Source organism: Rutidosis leptorrhynchoides, chromosome 3 (genome assembly GCF_046630445.1).
Source record: "Rutidosis leptorrhynchoides isolate AG116_Rl617_1_P2 chromosome 3, CSIRO_AGI_Rlap_v1, whole genome shotgun sequence".
In the NCBI taxonomy this organism is placed as follows: domain Eukaryota; kingdom Viridiplantae; phylum Streptophyta; class Magnoliopsida; order Asterales; family Asteraceae; genus Rutidosis; species Rutidosis leptorrhynchoides.
The window spans coordinates 333,433,642-333,459,033 of record NC_092335.1 but is presented as its reverse complement, the minus strand read 5'-3'; positions in this window follow the sequence as shown (position 1 = coordinate 333,459,033).

Genomic DNA, 25,392 nt, shown 5'->3' with positions numbered 1-25,392 from the left:
TCTGGACTTCGACCGTTTCTGCATGTCAAAAGTTTTGCTTATCATTTTGTGTCGAAAATTAACTACTTATCATCCTCAGGAAATTACCTGCTTATCAATTTTAGTCTAAGACACGTCTTGCTGCATTGATTGCATGAATAGTGTATAGACAAAAATTCATATCTTAGCATATCTGCTAAATCATATCTTATCGTATCTGTTACTTTAAACTTTGCCTGACATATCCCGCAAATCATATCTACGAAATCTTTTGATCTATATATATATATATATATATATATATATATATATATATATATATATATATATATATATATATATTCTATGTAATTAGAATACCATCCGTTAGCCAAAATCATTTCATATCGGAAAAAAAATCATTTATCCAATCGTACGAAATGGAATTTGTCATCAGTTCAAGTCACTCAGATTCCAAAATGGAATCCCATTCAAGCTCCGAAAGCAGTGTGACCGGAATAGATCAGCCAATCAGTCATCACCTATTCTGGATGAATTGGGGATGGGTTCGTAGCCTCCTCAATCATTGGAGACAAGAAGAAGGTGATCCCTTCCATCCACCACATTGCCCTCTTGACGAAGAACCTGAAGCACTTACCAACAAACCTGTCCGAACCACCATTTTTTCGCTCATTTCCAGAGTATCTCGTCACGATTATATATTACATAAAATTTTAGATTTTATTTATCCGCTCGTCCGAACCGACAATCACCCCGGTGTACTAGAAGAAGTCAACGAGCTTCGCGCTCGGTTAGTGGCTTTGGAGAATATGGTGCAGAGATTACAAACACCAGCAGCAGCAGCATCAGCAGCATAACCAGTACCACCATCATCAACGCCAACAGTACCATTACCACCTCCAACCACAACCGCATCGTAAACCTCAACTTCACAATCTGTCCCACGAGCATCAACGTCATACGTACCATAGATACCAAGGAGTACCAACAACAATAACTGATGAAGTATTAATTCATAACTTCATTAGAGAAACATTCTGCGGCGATTATGTAATCTCTAAAGTCTTAGAGATTATCTATTCTAGCCCTAACCATAAATCAGTTAAGCGAACCAAAATGATAGAAGGAAGAGTAGAAACCCTGACAAAAATGGTGTGTGATTAACAAGCTAAACTTGCTTTACCAACAGCATCAACAGTACCGTCAGCGTTACCAGCATCATCAGTACAGTCAACATCCGAATCAACAACACCGATAACATCACAAACTCCGTCAGTTCAAGAATCACTGTGGACATCATTACGAATCAATAACGTTTATATTGTATCAACGAGCTATGAAGAATTAACTCATTCCCTCTGAAGAAATTATATATATATATATATATATATATATATATATATATATATATATATATATATATATATATATTTTGAAATAAATCTTTCCGTGCTAAGCTATTGTGTGTGAATCTTAACTACTCGGTTAATTCATATTACAAATATGCAATAATGTACGTCCTTCGGCCGCAACTTAACCAGCGTTAACTACAATCTCTGTCACAATTCAACAAATTCCAATTCATAATAAATCAAGTATATATTTGATTTTACACTTTCATCATCGATATACCCGAAACTTTTCAGATAACATCATTCGTACTTTGCGAAATTCACAAGAATTCCACAAACCGAACATCATACATCAACAAATAACGAAGTATTGATTCATAATTTCAATGTCATTAAAGAAATACTGCGTAAAAGTTATGTACTTTTTAAAGCCTTTAGGGAATATTCAATTTTAGTTTCAACCGTAAATCAAATAAGTTTAATTTAACATTAACTCATTAAATATATGTTACATCTGAAGAAAATATACATATATATATTTTCATAAAGATTGTAATAAAATTCTTTTGTACAAAATATTAATTGTGAAATTTTTTTAACGGGTAGGTAATACCCGAGAAATATATAAATTCACAATTAATATGTTACATTCTTTGAATCTGATTTAGCAAATCATCCATTATACTCCCTACTTTCACAACAATATACATTCTTTTATAGAAATCAAAACAACCATACTCATTCAAAATTTAATTACATATTCTGATTTTGAAATCTCAAAATTCAACTCGAGATACAACTGAAATCATCACTCTTAGATCCTTACATTTTTTAAAGCTATACTTTAAAACTGTGATAGAACATCACTTTTAATCGTAACACTTAGAGGAATATGAAATTCATTCGGGATTCAGAATGATTTCATCATTTGGATATTGACTATGACAACCTGCATTTAAAACCCTTCGAAATTTCTAAGGACACTTCAAATAATGAACAATCGAGATGATGATCCAACCACACGTTACCCGAAGTTTTGTACCTGAAAAACTCTTGAAACCAAGATTATAGTTTAACATGTAACCATATTGATCCTTTATCATTTATTAGCAAAAACAACTTTACGATTCCTTTCAAAGTAGCCAATTTTATCACAGCTCCAGCAAGTCAACTTCGACTTCTCAGTCGGACTAGTCTTATTATAACCTAGATAAATACGTTGCTTGTTTGCCATTGTTACTGGGGAACTCTTCATATTCCACCATATTACCATCAGCGTTTAATCATCTAAAACATAATTCTTCTGAACCCACCTCGGATTGATAACCAATGATTCAGATATCGTAGCATTAAATGCAGAGGAAACATAAAAATGGTAGATGGTCTAAACGGCCAAAAGTTTGATGATAAAAGAATAGTGTGTTGGAAAAACTCAAAACAAGAGAAGGTTTGGAACTGAAAAACGGATTGAGCAAAGTATGAAGGAGGCTGTGGACAAATCACAAGGACTGAACCTGCTTTTAAAGGATTCAAATGATTCAGTGCCTGCTGAAATCGTTAGCGAACACCTTACTTCTTATTCTAAACCTTCACAGACAAATATTCGTCATCAACATCATATCATCGTATCTCTCATTATACATATTCTCCATATTTCTGGAGATATTTTCACAACTACTCTTATCTGAAATCATTTATCTCTCTGTAATATCTGCAATATAAAAGAAACTGTGTTAGTTTCTAAATTCTGAAAAATTCAAAAATGAATGTTTTGAAGTAGTGTTGGGAACTTAAGCATGAGTTAGTATAATATAATGACACTTGATCAATGTCATTATATTACGGTAATTCATGCTGAGTTTCTAATGGAACGTGATGATTCACAGAACATACCATCATCATGTGTCATTTACACGACTCTTACATTCTATCTAATCTCTAAATATATCAAGAAAATATTTTTCTTGATGATTCGGTCCTTTCCAGGGTATTCTGGTAATTTAACAAATCAAGATTTTACCATTACCATTTCCTTCTTAGAACATTAACAATGTTATTCCAAAATTCATATCTACGAATTCCGGACCATTACAAGAGATGTTTAATCGTAAGAAGAAGAAACGAAAGGACAAAACTCTGAAATAGAAAATTGGAGTATAAATCGCAGCAAATAGGAGATAGCATTAATTATGGATGACAATGATTATAGAAGACAGAAGCAGGGGCATCAAAATATAAGGGAAGATATAAAACCCAGCAACTACCCAGAAACTACAAACCGTGCATATCAATACGTATTGCCACATAAAGGCACGGGAAAATTAATAACACTATAACCCCAAGATAATAGTAGAAGTAAATAAAATCTTCCGGTGGTAGATGAGAGAGAAGGATGACAGATGTAAAAATTAAGAGTATATCAAGGATCAGAATGGGATGGAGCATATTGATGAATGTTTTAAAGTATGAACTGAGGAGAAAGAATAGAAGGTGTGAGTTGCAAGGAAACAACGGGGGTGGATTTATAGAAAAATATCCGACAGACCAATCGGAACAGATTATTGCATTTACTCAAAGAAGATCTTGATTTCCTTAATCGGCGAAGAACCAAATCTTATTATGAAAATCTTCTTTAAATCCCATGAATTCCGGAAATCAATCATAACTACGTCATCGGTTAAAATGAATATACATTCACTTATTTCCCTTTTCTACGATAGCTTTATTTATACTCTTTGCGTAATCAAATTGTTTTATCTATATTACCCCATGATGATAAAACCCTAATTATCAACTCATATTCAAAACATTCTTATAGTTAGCCATGACGACCTCGATCAAATTTTGGGACGAAATTTCTTTTAACGGGTAGGTACTGTAATGACCCGGAAATTTTCGATCAAATTTAAACTTTAATCTTTATATGTTCCCGAAATGATAAGCAAAATTTGTAACGTTGAGTCTCGAAAGTTTTGAAATCTATATTCATATAATCAAATATCCTTTAACCATGCCTGACGATTCATGAACAATTATGTGTAAATAAATATATACACATATACATATGTGTGATTTTTAAATTGAGATATATTAATAAAACATTGAACGGATTAGTTGATATGAATATAAGCTATAAGATCTATTTTATGAACTTGGAAATGCTATCAAGGTATTGAATGAATAATACTTTACATGAACGTATTTGTCGGTATAAGTTTATTGTATTTATCGATGAGATTAAAAGATAATATCAAATGATTGAATTATCAGATACATTGAATTATGATTACATGTCTCTATTATGAAGTCCACTTTGAATTAGGAAACCTTTACTTTTTAACGGTATTCGTAATAAATGGAAAAGTGATTTTCAAATAAGGACAAAGTATCACTTATCTAGTGTCAGACAAATGTTAGTGGAGAATCGAATTTCATACTACTTGATTGACCTATTTTCAAATGTGTGAAAACGATTTTCAATATAATAACTTGTTTATTAAAATGTCTTTGTTAAATAATGAAAGTGGAATATTAATTGTTTGATATATAAACGTGTATTGAAAACATGTTTATAAAATATATATATATTATACGATAGTATCACTTGTCATTTGATTCGATCAACATTCAGATATATCATTTAGAAGGTCTAAGTAAATCAAAATAAATGTTGGTGCATAAAGGAATTAAATTAGATTAAGTTTTAAAGCGTAAACGTTATATGATTTTCGATCATGTAAATGATCTTAAAATTATACCTTGAAATATAATTAGTTTTGAGAAGTTAAATAGTATGTTATTAGATAAATATTTCAAACATATGTATTATGTATAAGATTATAAATTTTAAATATATATATATTTTTAAATTAGTCATACAACGTTTTGATTTAAACTAATATTATTAAAATATATTTTGACAAACAACGAGACTTTGATTTATAAAAGGAAATGACCAAAATACTCAAAATATTAGGTGACACTTCGAGTGGGTTAGTTTTTCATTAATTTAAGTCAAGTTATTAATAAGAGTACGAGTCACAAAACGTAAAAGGCTAGTTTTCTAAACGTACGAAAATGCGCTAGAAAAACCGAAAGTGGTACATGAGTCGTGAGACCACGACCGTGTCATTTTTGTAAAAATTATATTTTTACCATGAGCGTAAATATAATATTATATTTAATTAATTCTAAAGATTAAATATAATATATATTAAATGATATATATAAACTACGTATCTATGTAATATGTAAATCAAAATATGTCGGCAACTTTTGTAATGCGTTTGTGAGCTGGAAACATTCTATGGTTGGGGTTGGTGGGAGAAGTATTATAAAACGAGTGATTCTTGGTTTCAGTTTACATTCCATCCATTTTTTTCCCATCTCAAGTACTCCGTAAATCATCATAATTATATTTATATTATTATTATTATTATTATTATTAGTATTATTAATATTATTATTAAGTATATTATCATTATTAATAGTATTAGGAGCGATATTATTATGTATTAAACATAAAATACTACGACGAGGTTCTGCCCGCGTGATGTCCAAAAATGAGTTTTTCGAGTAGGATAGGGCTAAGGAAATTAAGGGTTATAGCTATGGAGGTGATGGGTATGGTTCATGGGTATGCTCATGAGGTCAATCTAGTATTTATTATCTACGTTGCGTCTACGTACCTTTCCTCCAATATTGAATCTCAATATTGATACGTAAGCACTCATAATTTAATTTTTACATACTAATAGGGTATCCCTGACTAGTGCTCAAGAAAATAGGATTATGCATGCTTGTATATTTGATATTGCCCTTAGATAGGTTATGTCGAATCTTGAATTAATTACACCTACGGTTGAGATAAGGTATAAGATATGCATGTCCTTGGAAAGCTAGTGAAAAATTAAGAACTTTTTCTTTAGATACCGAATGATTTTGACGGATGGATTAGAAGCTATAGTCAATTGAGTTTTTGTATTATTAATAAAAATGATTATTATTAATGTCGTCATTATCGTCGTTCTAGTTTTATCTAATTATTATTATTATTACTTATTATTATTATTATTATTATTATTATTATTATTATTATTATTATTATTATTATTATTATTAAGACTATCATTAACAATAAAAAGTATTATCATTATAGATTATTATTCTTATTATTATTACTGTCGTTATTATAGTTAAAAGTATAATTAATATTATTATTATTATTATCATTAAAAATAGTTATTAGCATTATCATCATAATATTTATTATCATTAATATTACTATAATAAGAAATAGTAGTAGTAACACTTAATTAATATATATACATTATTATTATCATTAATATGAACGCGATATAAAAGACGATTTAAAAGCTATTAAATGAATCGATTAGGAAATAATGGGTATGAGTATCATGATGAAATTTAAAATATTGTAAGATATTAGATTAGATAAAATTATCATTTTTATCATTACTATTATTAAAAAAAAAAGTATCGTAAATATTAATGTTATTCTAATTAAAATTATCATTTTATCATATCATCATTCTTAGTAAATTTAAATATTAATATTTTATTAATAGGATAATAATAATTATTTTTACAAAATAATACAACTTTTACTTATTATTATTATAGATATTATTTTATCAAATAAATATGTGATTCAAACATATTTTACTACGTGAAAAAAAAATTAAATTAATAATACCTATTATATTATCTTTATGATATTAATTAAACTTTATAAATTTATTACTTAATATGTATAAAAGTATATTTTATTATATAAACTGTTAATATAAAATTTTACTTATTAATAAATGAATTATTCTAATAAATATTTTAAAAAATGTTTAAATATAAAACAACGATATTTAAATTATATAATAATCATGTATAAATTCTAGAAATTATTTTGAGTCAAACTAGCTTTCGTTAACTTTTGCATATTAGTCCCGAGCATTAGGATTGTGGTACACTATGACATAACCTAAATTGTTAGACAAATATTGACCAACATATAAATATATATAATCAATATAGGTTCGTGAATCCGAGGCCAACCTTGCACTTGTTCAATGACGTTATATATATTTTTACTACGAAATACAGTATGGTGAGTTTCATTTGCCTTTTTACCCTTTATATTTTTGGGACTGAGAATACATGCGCTTTTATAAATGTTTGACGAAATAGACACAAGTAATTGAAACTACATTCTATGGTTGAATTATCGAAATCAAATATGCCCCTTTTTATTAAAGTCAGGTAATCTAAGAATTAGGGAACAGACACCCTAATTGACACGAATCCTAAAGATAGATCTATTGGGCCTAACAAACCCCATCCAAAGTACCGGATGCTTTAGTACTTCGAAATTTATATCATGTCCGAAAGAGGATCCCGGAATGATAGGGGATATTCTTATACGTATCTAGTTAATGTCGGTTACCAGGTGTTCGCCATATGAATGATTATTTTTGTCTCTATGCATGGGACGTATATTTATGAGAACTGGAAATGAAATTCTTGTGGTCTATTAAAATGATAGAAATAAATGATTATGATAAACTAATGAACTCACCAACCTTTTGGTTGACACTTTAAAGCATGTTTATTCTCAGGTGTTAAAGAAATCTTCCGCTGTGCATTTGCTCATTTTAAAGATATTACTTGGAGTCTTTCATAGCATATTTCGAAGAATGTTGCATTCGAGTCATTGAGTTCATCAAAGATTATTATTAAATCAATTTATAGTTGGATAGTGAATATTATGAAATGGTATGCATGCCTTTCAATTTTCGATGTAAAGAAAGTTTGTCTTTTAAAAACGAATGCAATGTTTGTAAAATGTATCATATAGAGGTCAAATATCTCGCAATGTAATCAACTATTGTGAATCGTTTATAATGTATATGAACGGGTCCTTTCATTTTGTGGGTATCATCAATAATTTTCTCAGTGCTAAAAGTAAGCTGTGAATAACATGATGATCGCATAGCGGTAAGCGGAGTAATTTCTGCAAAAAATTAAAGCGTCACAGTGATTAAATGGATAGATACAGAAGAACATTTTATTTAAGCATATATAGCAAAAGTAAATGGTTACTCTTTTTCCCAGCAAGAATACAAGCATAACCATGAGAGATATCCCAATCTTGGCTCATGGATGTCAGCGAAAGCATGTGTTCCCCATATTTAATATCATTAATTTGTTCAGCTTTAATCTTCTTAAACAAAAGGTTTTCTTTGGTGATGAGTTTTGGAAAGGTAACAGAAATGTTATGCGAATATTTGCGCCATACTCGAGTAGCTGAGTATTGTTTATCAATTACATCTTCATTTATTAAAATAAATGAAGCATACCAGTTATCGCCAGGATGATCAACTGCAGGTTTCAGAAACCCATGAACTTTATTGAATGTAAACCAACCATTTTCATGGCATGCTATGCGTACCAGATGACAAAATATTCGAATTGATGGCTCAATTTTCCTTGCGTGACAATACATTTCAAAAATCAAGATCTTTCGAATTGATGCTGGTTCGAATTGACCAACAGCAACACCGAAAAATCTGCAAACTTCTAAGAAGAAGAGTGTAAATGGTAAACGTAAGCAAAATCTGAAGATTGAATGGCCATAAATGGCAACTTTGCCAGGGGGCGGTGAACAGGCTCTGGCATTAATTGCAGGAATCACTGGTTCAACACCAGCTAATCTAGGGAAATGTTGCAGTAGCTCGCTTAAATATCTCTCATTTACTCTGCTAGGAATAGCTGCAACATCCTTTATGGCTGCCATTAATGTTCTAATGAAGCAGAAAATAAAGAAGGTATTAATGGAAGAAGATGAATACTGTAGAAGGAAGTTGTAAAAGTGAATTATCGGTTAGGGTTTATGATGGTTAAAAGTAAGAAGATATAACAGCTGTAGTTAGTGGTGAATTGGGGATTTTGTTTTCAGCCACACACGTGTAAGGACAAGATAAAAAGGTGAGTACATCGAAGAGTCCTTTTACAGCTAAGAGGCGCGTGCGGTATTTTAGCAATCATCATGTTGTCAGTAAAATTCGCCTATCATTTAATGCCTGTGGTGTGATTCCCAATGCGAAAGGAAAAGGTGAAATGTGAAGATTTTGGTTGGCATGCGTTATCAAAAGTTTAACAACTTAATCATTTTTCAAGTGCTTAAGTCCTTAAACTGGGGGGACTTAATGGTGTATCCTATCGTATACACACATAAAAGGCATAATGGTTGCATAAAAATAGCATCAGGAAGGCTGGAAACAACAGTTTTGTGGAATTATCCGTCCAGCGTTCTCCGCTGTACAGGCTGCTCCGTCATGCGTAAGCCCTGAAGGCCGCCTAGCATGTAAGCCCTCGCTGGAGAACGGCACTTTCAGCATAAATTTTGGACCACGAATAACAGAACGTATCATCATCTGACACGTGTCCCCGAGCAATCTGGTGGATCTAACACTATAAATAGACCCCTTGTGTCGTCATTTTACACAGTTCAGATATTCTGACAACTTTGAGAGCTGAGACTTCACTTCTCTTTCTCTCTCTACTTTCTCTCACAAGAAGTCATCTGGCTAGCACTCTTACGCTCTACGGATGACAGATTGATTAAGCCACCCCACAAGTTTCTACACTTGTGAACCGGGTCTGCAAGGATTATTTCCCGAGGGTAAAAATCAATCGGCAACACTCCGCCCTCCAAAAGCTAGATCACTTCTGGTCTCTTGTTGACATACTAAGCCTTACCTCATAAGGAAATAGGTGTTAACAATACAGATGAGTGTACCTGTATATTTGGGGATATTCTATATAAATTTGTTAATGTCGGTTACCAGGTATTCTTCATATGAATGATTTTTATACAGATGAGTGTTCCTGTATTATATTTTTTTGCAGATGAGTGTTCCTGCAGTTAATTATGAAAAATGAAATCTTGTGGTCTATTAATATAATTTGATATATAGATTAAACCTATAGCTCACCAACATTTTTGTTGACGTTTAAAGCATGTTTATTCTCAGGTGATTATTAAGAGCTTCCGCTGTTGTATGCTAAATAAAGACAGGATTAGAGTCTGCATGCTTGTACCATATTGTTTAAAAACTGCATTCGAAGACTTAAGTTGTTGTGTAATATTATTGTATACTATTATGTAATGGTCGTGTGAAAACGCTACATTTTAGATTATCATTATTTGATAATCTTCGTAATAATTTAAACCTTTATCGCAAATATAGAGGTTATGGTTTGTTTCAAAAATCGAATGCAGTCTTTGAAAAACGTCGCATATAGAGGTCAAAACCTCGCAACGAAATCAATTAATATGAAACGTTTATAATTATTATGAATGTGACATTTCAGTTGGTATCCGAGCGTTGGTCTTAGAGAACCAGAAATTGCATTAGTGTGTCTTATCGAGTTTGTTAGGATGCATTAGTGAGTCTGGACTTCGACCGTGTTTTCTTTAAAAACGACTGCTTAACACTTTTTGTTGGAAACTACAAATTGTTAACATGTAAATATTATGTGATATATTAATCTCTTAACGTGTTTGATATTGTGTGATAGATGTCTACCTCTAGTACAAATCCCATCGACTCACCTAATAATAATGAAGAGTCGAATGTATTTTGGGAAGATTCACAAATTCTCGAAGAGGAAACGGAAGAAGAGGAACCGGAAGAAGAAGAGGTTCCGGAGGAAGAAATATTAATAACTACAGAAAAATAGATAAATAAAAGAAAATTCTCAACCAATGGACCAAAGTTAAAAATGGTCAATGGTGTTTCCGTCGAGGAAGCAAAATATTGAGAAAATTACCAATTTTCTGATGAATCGGATCCCGATGAGGATTCTGATGATGTTATAGAAATTACCCCGACCCAATTTGAAAAAGCAAAAGAAAACAATAAGAGAAAATGCATCAAAATAGAGAAACCTGATTCCAACCCCGATGAACTTTATGTTAACATGAAGTACCCTGATGGGGTGTATCGTAAACACTCGTATTTCTTAAATTTTAACTATAACCCGGGAACATCCAAGCCACCAGGTTTTTGTAAACCATTTGTGAAAACAACAGCTCGTATTAGAGGAACACCATATATCCCTAGGAAATTAGCGAAATGAACCAAGTCCGAAGAGGAAGAAACAAATGAGTCGGAATGAAGAGTAGTAATCATGTTGTGTAATATATGTACTGTAGTGTGCTTGTACTTCAATGTTATATGTAAAAATTGCCTGTATTGTTTGTTAATTATCTTTTACAAATCTAATCCTTGTCTATTTTACAGTATAAAACACACAATGGACATTACAGATAGACAACCAAAAATTTTAGAAGACCTACCAGGGGATATTGTAACATCCCGTTTTCTTCATACGTGTCTTAAGGTACTTATTTAATCATTAGAACGTTATAATTTGCTTGTTTATGTGAATAAATGATTTAAAGTGTTAACTTGATGTATACGAGATATATTTATATATTACGTTTGTAATTGTATGCATGTATAAGTATATGCATGGGTTTTGATAGTGTTAAGTCATGTGAGACTTAAAGACGAAGTTCACATGAACATAGGAAGCGTGAACGAGGTGTACAAGTTGAATAAATCAATGTTGATTTAAAATAGTCGAAATGGTCAGTTGCAGCACAACGTCGCGCCGCGATGGAGTGGGCCGCGCCGGCATCTCACGTAAATCAGAAGTCTGGAGGCGGGCTAAAGAGGATCTGATTTCCTTTAATTGTCGCGCCGCGATGATATGGGGCCGCGCCGCGGCAGACCTGCCAGTCTGACTCCGAATTCAGTTTAAAAAAGGGTTAATTTGAGGGTATTTTCATCTTTTCGCATTTGGATCAGATTGGTGGCTCAAATGTCAACCACTTATCTCATTTAATTCATTTTCATTTCCCTTTTCTTTCCAATTTCTCTTCCAAAACACAAAACCCTTTTAGATTAAAAGTGAGATTCGAAGGTGAAGACTTGTGATTCGATCTTTGGAGCAAATAGGAAATATGTTCTCCTCGTTCATAGCTACGACTTGATAGTGTTGGTATGTTTTAACCCAGTGTTTTGAGTTTTAGTTAATTTATGGCTAGGGTTTGGGTCATTTGAGGCTTGTAAGACCCATTTGGGGGTTAAATGGGTGAATTTGGGTAATATTGATGTAAGAAAACCCTAATAGCTATAATCTAGGGTTTGGTCATGTAAATCAAGATTTGTAAGTGTTAAATTGTGTTGGTAGTCACTAATGCACTTGTAGATTGATGAAAGACTTGCTAATGGGTTCGTGTTTGACCAACTTGCGAGTCTAAGTGTTAAAATGGGTCAAAAGGGGTAATGTTGACATAGTTCGGCAAAGATGAGTATGAAAATACCCTAAAAGGTGGTAGTTATTGTTATTGGACTATAATCACTAGTTTTTAGTGATTGATGATGAGTCTTGGTCATTAATGGGCAGTTTTGGAGTAAATGGGTCATTTAATGCACATGGGTCATTAAATGCTTAAGTGATAAATGTTGGTGTCAAGTCCATCTAGTTTGGTGTATTGAAATAGTACTTATTGTATTAGGTACTTCACTTTGAAGCTTGCATAGTTGTTAATTCTTCGCCTAGTCTATAAGGTGAGTGGAGTAATTATACGTATGTGTATATGACGTATTTATTTGTGAATGTTATGGTATGAACCATCGAGCCGTTTGTGCCATAACAAATATGTGAAAAGTGTCAAAATGTGAACCATCAAGCCAGTAGCACTATAAAATAAGGTGTGAACCATCAAGTCGGTAGCGCCCAAGTGTGAACCAAAGAACCGGTAGCACTATAAAATCATGATGTGAGCTATCAAGCCAGTAGCATCAAGTGTGAACCATCGAGCCGGTAGCACTATAAAACAAAGTGTGAACCACGAGCCGATAGCACTATAAAAGAGTATGACTCAAATGCGTATGGTGTGAACCATTGATCCGGTAGCACCATAGCATTTACGATTACCCATATGGGGGTTTGTTGATGGTTTAGCATATTATATATATATAGATTGTGTTGAGTATATGCTAATGCGGTTTTATGATATTGTACAACTTGTTAGTATTACGAGCATGATGACATGCTATTTGAGTTACAAGTTTGTATACGATATTGTGTAAGTGGTTGCAAGTAAGTAGGTTATATATGTATATGTATAACTATTGCACTCACTAAGCTTTAGCTTACCCTCTCATTGTTTACATTTTTAGGTGCGTACACGGAGAAAGGAAAAGGGGTTATTGGGCATTAGATTCCCATGATACGTGCTAGTTAAAGCTTTTGGAAGATAACCTAATGCTTTTGGGTAGTTTAGCCCCAAACCATGCTCGGGTGTATTTTAATTAAAACTATCATTTCAAATGGGTCGAACTTGTATTACATTTGATTAATGGCCTTAGTGCCTTTTGTAAACATTAAACTTGTTGTATGTTTTAATGGGTTGTATGGAATGGTTTATATCATTCCAATGGCACGTTAATGTTCGTTACTATAAAAAAAAAAATTATCCGGTTGAATACGGGTTGGGTTGTTTCAAGTGGTATCAGAGCATGGTCTAAGGGATTTAGGCGACTTGAGATAGGTTCCTAGACTTAGACTTTATTGTGTATGCTTTTTATGTAGGACTTATAGGAGACGGGTCGGACCGGGTGTGGTTAGTGCCTAAGTTATGTGATCTAACCTTGTACTAATTGTTTCGTGTTGTGTTTTGAAATCATCAAGCGAGATAGATGTTGTACTAGTGAGTTAATGCGACGTGCTCGCGTAACAATGATTAGCTACCATTGTTACGGGTTCAAGTCGTCTCAAGCAAGCGATGTACGACGATTGTTGAGCAAGATGGAACGGTGTGGTATATTTATGACTTCTCCTTTGTTTCGTTGGTTAACCTACTTTCCGTTTTGTAGAATGAAGATGAGAAATGGTCATGATACTAAAAATGAAGGCCCGAGCGAGGACTCCGAATTCACGGCCAAGGTTGAGGCCATCATTAAAAAGCAAAGAGCAGAATTCCTTGAGGATGTCCGAAAGGTTTTCCAAGAATCAGTTGATGGGCAAGTAACTGAGTTAATAAACGAACGAATGAATGCCACGATTGAAGAGGCATTAGAAGCTAGAAATATTCATCCTCTGGGCGAAGGGGGTGATAGTAATGGTGGATATTGTGACGACCCGGAGATTTCCGACCAAATTTAAACTTTATTTTTAAATGATTTCAATACGATAAGCAAAGTCTGTATTGTTAAGTCTCAAAACTTGTGAACTATTTTCATGGATTCATTTAACCTTTGACCAATTCCGACGATTCACGAACAATTGTTATAAATATATATATATATATATATATATATATATATATATATATATATATATATATATATATATATATACAAATATAAATGTAAGTAGTGGAAATAATAAGATATAATTGAAACATTTGAATTTAATATGTGAATTAACAAATAGAATAAATAAATTACTAATATATATATATATATATATATATATATATATATATATATATATATATATATATATATATACGATTTCTATTAATAAGTATAAACATATTGTAATATATATATATAAAAGATATCAATATTATGTGTTGAAGTCTATAATATATATTCCTATTATGAAATAATATAATATAGTAAATAGATATGTAATAATTATATATATAAAACATTATTAATGTATTCATATTTACATATATAATATATGATGTAACAACAAGTTAAAAATTATAATAGTAATGACAAATTATATTATTACTATTTTCATTATTATCAATATCATTATGAATGATATTAACAAATGTAAATGTTAAAATTTTAACAAAATTTAAGATTAAGATTATCGAAATAAATATTTAAATATAAGTATTACCATAATAATGATTAAAATTATTATTTAGTTATAATTTAAATATTATTTGTTATCATGATTAATATTATTATTGTTATTAATATTATTACTTCCTTTCTTAAAATAAATATTAATATTAATATCATGATTAAATTAAGATACAAATATGATATTTGATATATATGTATATATATATATATATATATATATATATATATATATATATATAAATTGTTTTATTATTGTAACTAGTATTATTATAATTAGCATTAATATAAATTATATTATTATTATTATTATAATTATAATTATAATTATCATTAATAATATTAATATCAATTTCATTATGATTAATATGATTTATTAGTATTAGTTTTATTATTATTATTATTAATTGTATTTAGAATATTATTAATATAATTATAAAATTAATAATAATAATTATACAATTCATACGTACGAAATTAATTATCCAATTCAGTTTCTTGTGGCTTTTAAACTGTAGATAATTTTGATTCTTGTCTGCTGGACAAATTCCAATCGATATCAGTTTATAAAACAAACAAATGCAGTTAGAATTCGTACTTCACTTTTTATTTTTTTATTTTTTTCCTATTACTGATATTGAAATTGTCGACCCAATTGACTATAGATCAATTGTATTATGCAATGTTATTGTGAAAATTATTCAGTTCCCTCAATTATCATTATCAATTACCAATTAAAAACCTTTGTATCGATTTAAATTAAAGTAGAAGAAACAGGAACCCGGTCCCGTCCCCTGGTTGTGTTTCATTCTTACAATTGCTCTAATTCGAATCCTATTTCAAAATGTGTTAACACAGTATCGTTAGGAGTCCTCCAAGCAAAATTTCTGTAAAATATCAACCTCAAATTCTTTATATCGAGTTCTAATTTTAGGTTCAAACTTTCAAATTCAAAAGTTAAATATTTCGTTCATCGTGAAATTCAACTCGGTATCGATGTTTCAGATACAATTGATGATCCCTAGAGTTTCTAAGATTCAAATGGAACCTTTTTCATGTTATGATCGTAGTCTAAAACATACTATAATTTGGAATTGGATGATGAGTCCATAAAACATTTCAGTATCTGTTTCAAATGGTGTTCTTAAATTTTTATTCTGTTTAATTAAATTAATCTATCTCTAAACGTTTCTGTGTCAATTGTAAATTATAAATTAAGGAATTTATTAGCTGTTAATATGGTTTTGGGATTCACTGGTCGATCTCAGTCATGAAGAAGAAGAAGAAGAAAAGCTGAAACAGATGGTACACGTATTATATACATTTTAGGATGATTAAAACCAGATAAAAATATATGGAGAGATGGTTAGGGTGCGTGTATGGTATACGAGAGGTCACGGGTTCGAGCCCGGGTGTGGACAGCTTTATTCTTTTTTGGGAAAAATCTTCGTGAGGTAGTTTTTCACTTATTATTATTAGTATTATTATTATTGTTATTGTTATTGTTATTATTAATTGTTGTTAGTATTATATTAAAATTTATAGTATGATTACCATTATTATTATTTTAGTTATTAATAAGTAATATCACCATTACTATTATTATTATTATTATTATTATTATTATTATTAGTCTTACAAGTATTATTAATGTAGTTATTATTGTTAATTTTATCATTTAAGTATTATTACTATTATTATTATGATTATTATTATTAATATTGTTGTTATTATCACACTTATCATTTTTGTTATTATTATTATCCTTAAGTATTAGAATTTTTATTAGTATTAGTATTATTAATAAGTATTATGAATATTAGTTATTACTGTTATTATCGCTAATATAGGTAGTAGTTACCAATTATTATTATTGTTATCATGACCTTAGTTACAATTATTATTATTATTATTGTTATTACTAATATCATTATCAAAATAAGTATTAGTATTACGTAATATGATTATTAATATTATCATAATCAATATCAAAAACTACCTTTTTAAACAGATAGATATATTGTATATATAAAAAAATATATATACTTATTACATATACTATAATTATATTAAAATTTCACATAACTATATACATCAAAACTACTAATATTATTTATATAAATACTTACAAATAACAAACTATCAATTTTTAAATATAACATTAAACAAGTATGTATATAAATATAGATGTATTAATATAACAATATAAATATTAACCATTTTTGAATATATACACAAATTAGATATACCTAATATATAAATTAAGGATATAATAAATAAATTAGTTCAGTTACGATTATATGTTTTAATATATATATACGAATGATATAGGTTCGTGAATCCAAGGCCAACCCTGCATTGTTCAATGTCATCATATGTATTTTTACTACAAAATACAGTATTGTGAGTTTCATTTGCTCTCTTTTTAAATGCTTTTGCAAAATATATTTTTGGGACTGAGAATACATGCGCTTTTATAAATGTTTTACGAAATAGACACAAGTAATCGAAACTACATTATATGGTTGAATGATCGAAGCCGAATATGCCCCTTTTGCTTGGTAACCTAAGAATTAGTAAACCAGTCTACTAATTGACGCGAATCCTAAAGATAGATCTATTGGGCCTAACAAACCCCATCTATTGTAGCGGATGCTTTAGTACTTCGAGTTTTATATCATGTCCGATGGATGTCCCAGAATGATGGGGATATTCTTATATGCATCTTGTTAATGTCGGTTACCAGGTGTTCAATCCATATGAATGATTTTTGTCTCTATGCATGGGACGTTTATTTATGAGAAATGGAAATGAAAATCTTGTGGTCTATTAAAATGATGAAAATGATCGATTATGATAAACTAATGAACTCACCAACCTTTTGGTTGACACTTTAAAGCATGTTTATTCTCAGGTATGAAAGAAATCTTCCGCTGTGCATTTGCTCATATTAGAGATATTACTTGGAGTTATTCATGACATATTTCAAAAGACGTTGCAATCGAGTCGTCGAGTTCATCAAGATTATTATTAAGTCAATTATAGTTGGATATATTATGAAATCGTATGCATGCCGTTAACTTTGGATGTAATGAAAGATTGTCTTTTCAAAAACGAATGCAATGTTTGTAAAATGTATCATATAGAGGTCAAGTACCTCGCGATGTAACCAAATATAATGTATTCATCTAGATGGATTAGGACGGGTCATGAAAGATATGGGAGGCAAGACTTCCATTACAAAAATTTCAAGGATGCTCAACCTCCTATGTTTAATGTAGTGAGAAATCCATTGAAAAGCACATGTTGGATCTCCGACATCGAGGGGGCTTTTCGTACCGCCGAATGTCCTCTCGAGAAGAAGAAGAGATACGGTTCTAGTATGTTGCGTGAAGAGGCTAAGTTGTGGTGGGACGATAAAAATTAAGTTTTATGGTGAAGAGCAATGAATGAGCTTGACGTGGGAAGAGTTCAAAAAGGAATTTTTCAAAGAATACCGAACTCCTTCCGACCTTGATAAAATCCGGGACGAGTTGCACAATTTGCGACAAGGTTCAATGGACTTGGTTACCCTCAAGTCGACCTTTTTGGCAAAGACTCGTTTTTGCCCGGAGTATGTTGGCGATGATCACAAGTTGATGCTAGATTTTTATCGCACACTAAGCGATGAGTTAAAGCGTAAAATTAGTTGGGGAATGGCTAAGTCTTTTGAGGAATTATTTGAGTTAGCCCGGGGCTTCGAACCGGAAATCCCAAAGCAAAGCGATATCTCTTTCTCTAAGAGAAAATGTGAAGATTCGAGTCATTCGAACTTTTCAAACAAAAAGTTTAAGAAAGGGTCTGAAAGTGTTAATAGCGTGAAGAAAGGTGGTTCTTTGAGTTATGGACCCACGTGTTTCAATTGTAATCAAAGGGGGCACTTGGCCCGTGATTGTACCAAGGCGCCGGCCAAACTTACTTGCTACAATTGTGGTAAGGAAGGGCATCGAAGGACGGAGTGTCCCGATTTGAACACCGATCATGTTAAACGGTTAGAAAAGGCGGCGGGTATGGCTAGGGGACGCAATTATTTGATGACCCATGATGAGGCCAAGCAATCAAACGAAGTTGTCTCAGGTACTTTCATGGTTAACTCTAATCCGGAAAGGATCCTATTTGATAGCGGTGCTAAATTATCGTTTCTTTCTCCAAAATTTGTGCCTAAACATAATAAGCCGCTAGCTAAGTTAAGTCATCCGGTAGAAGTTGAAATAGCGGATGGTAAGACGGTGCTAGGGGTTGATGTTTGTAATGATTGTGATATTGTGTTCGGTTCCGAAGCGTTTAAAATTGATCTCATTCTGATGACTTTGGGTGAGTTTAATGTTGTCGTTGGTATAGATTGGCTCGATCGTTATAGAGCCGATATTGCATGCTATGAAAAGTCTATTAGGGTAAAGACCCTAAGTGGTGGAGAACTAATTATTCATGGCGAGTGACGGAGAAGACTTGTACCGATATGAACTCTTGCACGGGCACGTCATTTTCTTAATAGTGGTGGTATGGCTTTTCTTGCCCATGTAGTTGATACTCGTGAAGAGCCACAATCCATTCATGAAATTCCGGTGGTTAGTGAATTCGAAGACATTTTTCTGGATGAATTACCGGGTGTTTCGACGGAAATACAAGTTGAATTTCGCATTGACTTGGTTCTGGGTGCTACTCCCATTGCTAAAACTCCTTATCGTTTAGCGCTGATCGAAATGCAAGATCTGTTAAATCAAACCCAAGAGTTACTTGAGAAGGGTTTTATTCGACCGAGTGCTTCGCCTTGGGGCGCTCCGGGTTTATTCGTTAAAAAGAAGGACGGTAGTATGCGGATGTGCATCGATTATCGGGAGTTGAATAAAGTGACGATAAAGAATCGTTATTCATTGCCTCAGATTGACGATTTGTTTGACCAACTCCAAGGTGCAACTTATTTCTCTAAGATCGACCTACGGTCCGGCTATCACCAAATGCGGGTCCGTGAGGAACATATTGAGAAAACGGCCTTTCAAACGCGTTACGAGCATTTTGAGTTTGTAGTTATGCCTTTTGGTCTTATGAATGCACCGGCAGCATTCATGGATCTTATGAACCGAGTGTCCCAACCTATGTTGGACAAGTCGGTAATTGTGTTCATTGACGACATACTTGTCTATTCGAAGGGTATGAAGGAACATGAACATCATTTGCATGGTGTGTTGAAGACGTTGCGGAATGAGAAGTTGTATGCAAAATTCTCCAAATGTGAATTTTGGTTAAGGGAAGTTCAATTCCTTGGCCATATTGTGAACAAAGATGGTATTCAAGTAGATCCGGGGAAGATTGGGACGGTGAAATTTGGGAACGACCGACTACGCCTACGGAAATCCGAAGTTTTCTCAGATTGGCCAGTTATTACCGTCGGTTTATCCAAGACTTTTCTAAGATCGCTTCTCCATTGACGAAATTGACGAGAAAGAACGCGAGACTTAATTGGGGAAACGAGCAAGAAATTGCTTTTCAATTGTTAAAAGAGAAGTTATGTCAAGCTCCGGTGTTAGTATTGAGGGGTGGAAGACATGAGGGTTTATTGTGATGCTTCTTTAAATGGGATCGGTTGTGTTCTAATGCAACGAGGTAAAGTCATCGTGTATGCCTCTCGAAAATTAAAGGAACACGAAACGAGATATCCGACTCATGATCTTGATTTGGCAGTGGTTGTTCATGCGTTGAAAATTTAGCACCATTACTTGTATGGTGTCAAGTGTACGATTTATTCGGATTACAAGAGACTAAAACATCTTTTTGATCAATGAGATTTGAATTATCGTCAACGTAGATGGATCGATGTAGTAAAAGATTACGATTGTGAAATACTCTATCATCCGGACAAGGCGAATGTGGTCGCGGATGCGTTAAGTTGAAAAAGTCAATATCCGGCAATACGAGTAGGATCGTTACGCATGGTTATTACGAACGATTTCCTTGTAAAGCTCGGTGAGATTCAAATTGAAGCTTATGTTAATAATAAGCATGAAGAATGAATCGTGGGGCAAACAGAGTCTATTACCTTAAGCCCGCATGGTTTGTTATCCTTTCAAGGACGGGTATGGGTGCCTAAAATGGGTGATAATCGACGAGTGCTACTTGGTGAAGCGTATAAGTCAAAGTATTCCATTCACCCAGGCGCAACGAAAATGTATCTTGATTTGAGAAAGGAGTATTGGTGGCCGGGCATGAAACGTGATGTTGTTAAGTATGTTGAACAATGCGTCACGTGTTTGCAAGTTAAGGCCGAACACCAAAAGCCGTATGGTATGTTACAACCGTTAGAAATCCCAAAATGGAAATGGGAGCCCATTACCATGGATTTCATTACAAAGTTACCAAAGACGGCGAGAACCCAACTTGATTCGATTTGGGTGATAGTTGATCGGTTGACGAAGAGTGCCTTATTTCTTCCCATTCGGGAAGCGATATCATCAGAGACTTTGGCTAAGTTGTTCATCAAGGAAGTGATATCAAGGCATGGGGTTCCTATATCTATTATTTCGGATCGAGATACTCGTTTCACATCTCGATTTTGGGAAAAGTTTCATGAAGATATGGGTACACAATTGAAATTGAGCACGGCGTACCATCCTCAAACGGACGGTCAAACCGAATGTACGAATCAAACATTGGAGGATATGTTACGGCCGTGTATTATCGATTTCGGTGGTAGTTAGGATGAGCACTTACCGTTGGTGGAATTCTCATACAATAATAGTTATCATGCTAGTATTGGAATGCCACCGTATGAGATGCTTTCTGGGCGAAGGTGTCGAACTCCTATATGTTGGGGTGAAGTGGGACAAAGAGAAATCGGGAGTACCGATTTGGTTCTAGAGACGAATAGCAAGATTGATATGATTCGGGCACATTTGAGGCTCAAGATAGACAAAAGTCGTATGCCGACAAACGAAGGTGACCGATTGAATTCCAAGAAGGCGACATGGTGATGCTTAAAGTTTCGCCATGGAAAGGTGTTATTCGGTTTCGAAAACGAGGAAAGTTAGCTCCTCGGTTTATTTGTCCTTTTAAGATTTTAGCTCGTGTTGGTGAAGTCGCGTATCGTTTGGAGTTACCCGAAGAGCTTGCGGGGATCCATAATACATTTCATGTTTTCCATCTCCGTAAGTGTCTTGCGGATGATTCTTCGTGGGTACCATTAGACGAGATCGAACTAAACAACATGTTGGAGTATGTTGAGAAGCCGATTGCTATACTCGATGAGAAGGTAAAGAGGTTGAGGAATAAAGAGGTGAGGACTTTTAAAGTTCAATGGAGTAGTAGTAAGGGTTTCGAGTTTACGTGGGAACTCGAAGAGTTTGTATTGGTGTATCTTCCGGCTTGTCATGCGGCTTGGATCGCGAGGACGCCCTCCGATTCAAGTGGGGGAGAGTTGTAACATCCCGTTTTCTTCATACGTGTCTTAAGATACTTATTTAATCGTTAGAACGTTATAATTCGCTTGTTTATGTGATTAAACGATTTAAAGTGTTAACTTGATGTATACGAGATATATTTATATATTACGTTTGAGATTGGATGCATGTATAAGTATATGCATGGGTTTTGATAGTGTTAAGTCATGTGAGACTTAAAGACGAACTTCAAACAAATATAAGAAGCGTGAACGAGGTGTACAAGTCGAATAAATCAATGTTGATTTAAAATAGTCAAAATGTTCAAGTTGCAGCACAACGCCGCGCCGCGGCATCTCACGTAAATCAGAAGTCAGGAGGCGGGCTAAAGAGGATCTGATTTCCTTTCATTATCGCGCCGTGACGATATGGGGCCGCGCCTCGGCAGGTCAGTCTGACTCCGAATTCTGTTTTAAAAAGGGTTAATTTGAGGGTATTTTCATCTTTTCACATTTGGATCAGATTTGTGGCTCAAATGTCAACCACTTATCTCATTTAATTCATTTTCATTTCCCTTTTCTTTCCAATTTCTCTTCCAAAACACAAAACCCTTTTAGATTAAAAGTGAGATTCGAAGGTGAAGACTTGTAATTCGATCTTTGGAGCAAATAGGAAATTTGTTCTCCTCGTTCATAGCTACGACTTGATAGTGTTGGTAAGTTTTAACTCCGTGTTTTGAGTTTTAGTTAATTTATGGCTAGGGTTTGGGTCATTTGAGGCTTGTAAGACCCATTTGGGGGTTAAATGGGTGAATTTGGGTAATATTGATATAAGAAAACCCTAATAGCTATAATCTAGGGTTTGGTCATGTAAATCGAGATTTGTAAGTGTTAAATTGTGTTGGTAGTCACTAATGCACTTGTAGATTGATGAAAGACTTGCTAATGGGTTCGTGTTTGACCAATTTGCGAGTCTAAGTGTTAAAATGGGTTAAAAGGGGTAATGTTGACCTAGTTGGGCAAAGATGAGTATGAAAATACCCTAAAAGGTGGTAGTTATTGTTATTGGACTATAATCACTAGTTTTTAGTGATTGATGATAAGACTTGGCCATTAATGGGCAGTTTTGGAGTAAATGGGTCATTTAATGCACATGGGTCATTAAATGCTTAAGTGATAAATGTTGGTGTCAAGTCCAACTAGTTTGGTGTATTGAAATTGTACTTATTGTATTAGGTACTTCACTTTGAAGCTTGCAGAGTTGTTAATTCATATCCTAGTCTATAAGGTGAGTGGAGTAATTATACGTATGTATATATGACGTATTTATTTGTGAATGTTATGGTATGAACCATCGAGCCGGTTGTGCCATAACATGTATGTGACAAGTGTCAAAGTGTGAAACATCGAGCCAGTAGCACTATAAAATAAGGCGTGAACCATTGAGCCGGTAGCGCCAAAGTGTGAACCAAAGAGCCGGTAGCACTATAAAATCACGATGTGAACCATCGATCCGGTAGCATCAAGTGTGAACCATCGAGCTGGTAGCACTATAAAACAAAGTGTGAACCACGAGCCGGTAGCACTATAAAAGATTATGACTCAAATGCGTATGGTGTGAACCATCGAGCTGGTAGCACCATAGCATTTATGGTTAACTATATGGGGGTTTGTTGATGGTTTAGCATATTATATATATAGATTGTGTTGAGTATATGCTAATGCGGTTTTGTGATATTGTACAAGTTGTTAGTATTACGAGCATGATGACATGCTATTTGAGTTACAAGTTTGTATACGATATTGTGTAAGTGGTTGCAAGTAAGTAGGTTATATATGTATATGTATAACTATTGCACTCACTAAGCTTTAGCTTACCCTCTCGTTGTTTACATTTTTAGGTGCGAACACGAAGAAAGGAAAAGGGGTTATTGGGCATTAGATTCCCATGATGCGTGCTAGTTAAAGCTTTTGGAAGATAACCTAATGCTTTTGGGTAGTTTAGCCCCAAACCATGCTCGGGTGTAGTTTGGATTAAAACTATCATTTCAAATGGGTCGAACTTGTATTACATTTGATTAATGGCCTTAGTGCCTTTTGTAAACATTAAACTTGTTATACGTTTTAATGGGTTGTATGGAATGGTTTATATCATTCCAATGGCTTGTTAATGTTCGTTACTATAAAAAAAAAATTATCCGGTTGATTACGGGTTGGGTTGTTTCAGATATGATTGATGAAATCTTGTCTAGAGTCGGTCAGAATTCATCGGCACAATTATTTACGGCGAAATTAGTTTGTCGAACATTTGAAAGACGTTCTAGGCATGCCTTAGTTTATAAAAGGCTTTCCTTTGAAAGATGGAGTATATCACATTGGGAAGACCTTAAGTTACGCCGTGTTTTCTTTAAGGCATTAAGTGTGGGGAACCCAAATGCAATATTACGCTACGGGTTAAGAACCTATTTTGACTCCACATATCCCAACATAGGACTTCGTTCTTTAGAAACGGATTCTAACATGCAACTTAAGGAAGCATGTTATGTTTACGGGTTAGTGATGTTGGCTTCTCACCAAAGTGAGAAAAAGAACATCAGATTACAACTGTTAAATAAAACATTCCCACAAGTGACGAATTCAGTAGTTGGGGTGAGAAACAAGGTTTTTAGATTGTTACGGGGCTGTTGGGCATTACATAACCCTCATCCTTTTGACGAAGTTACAACATACTGTC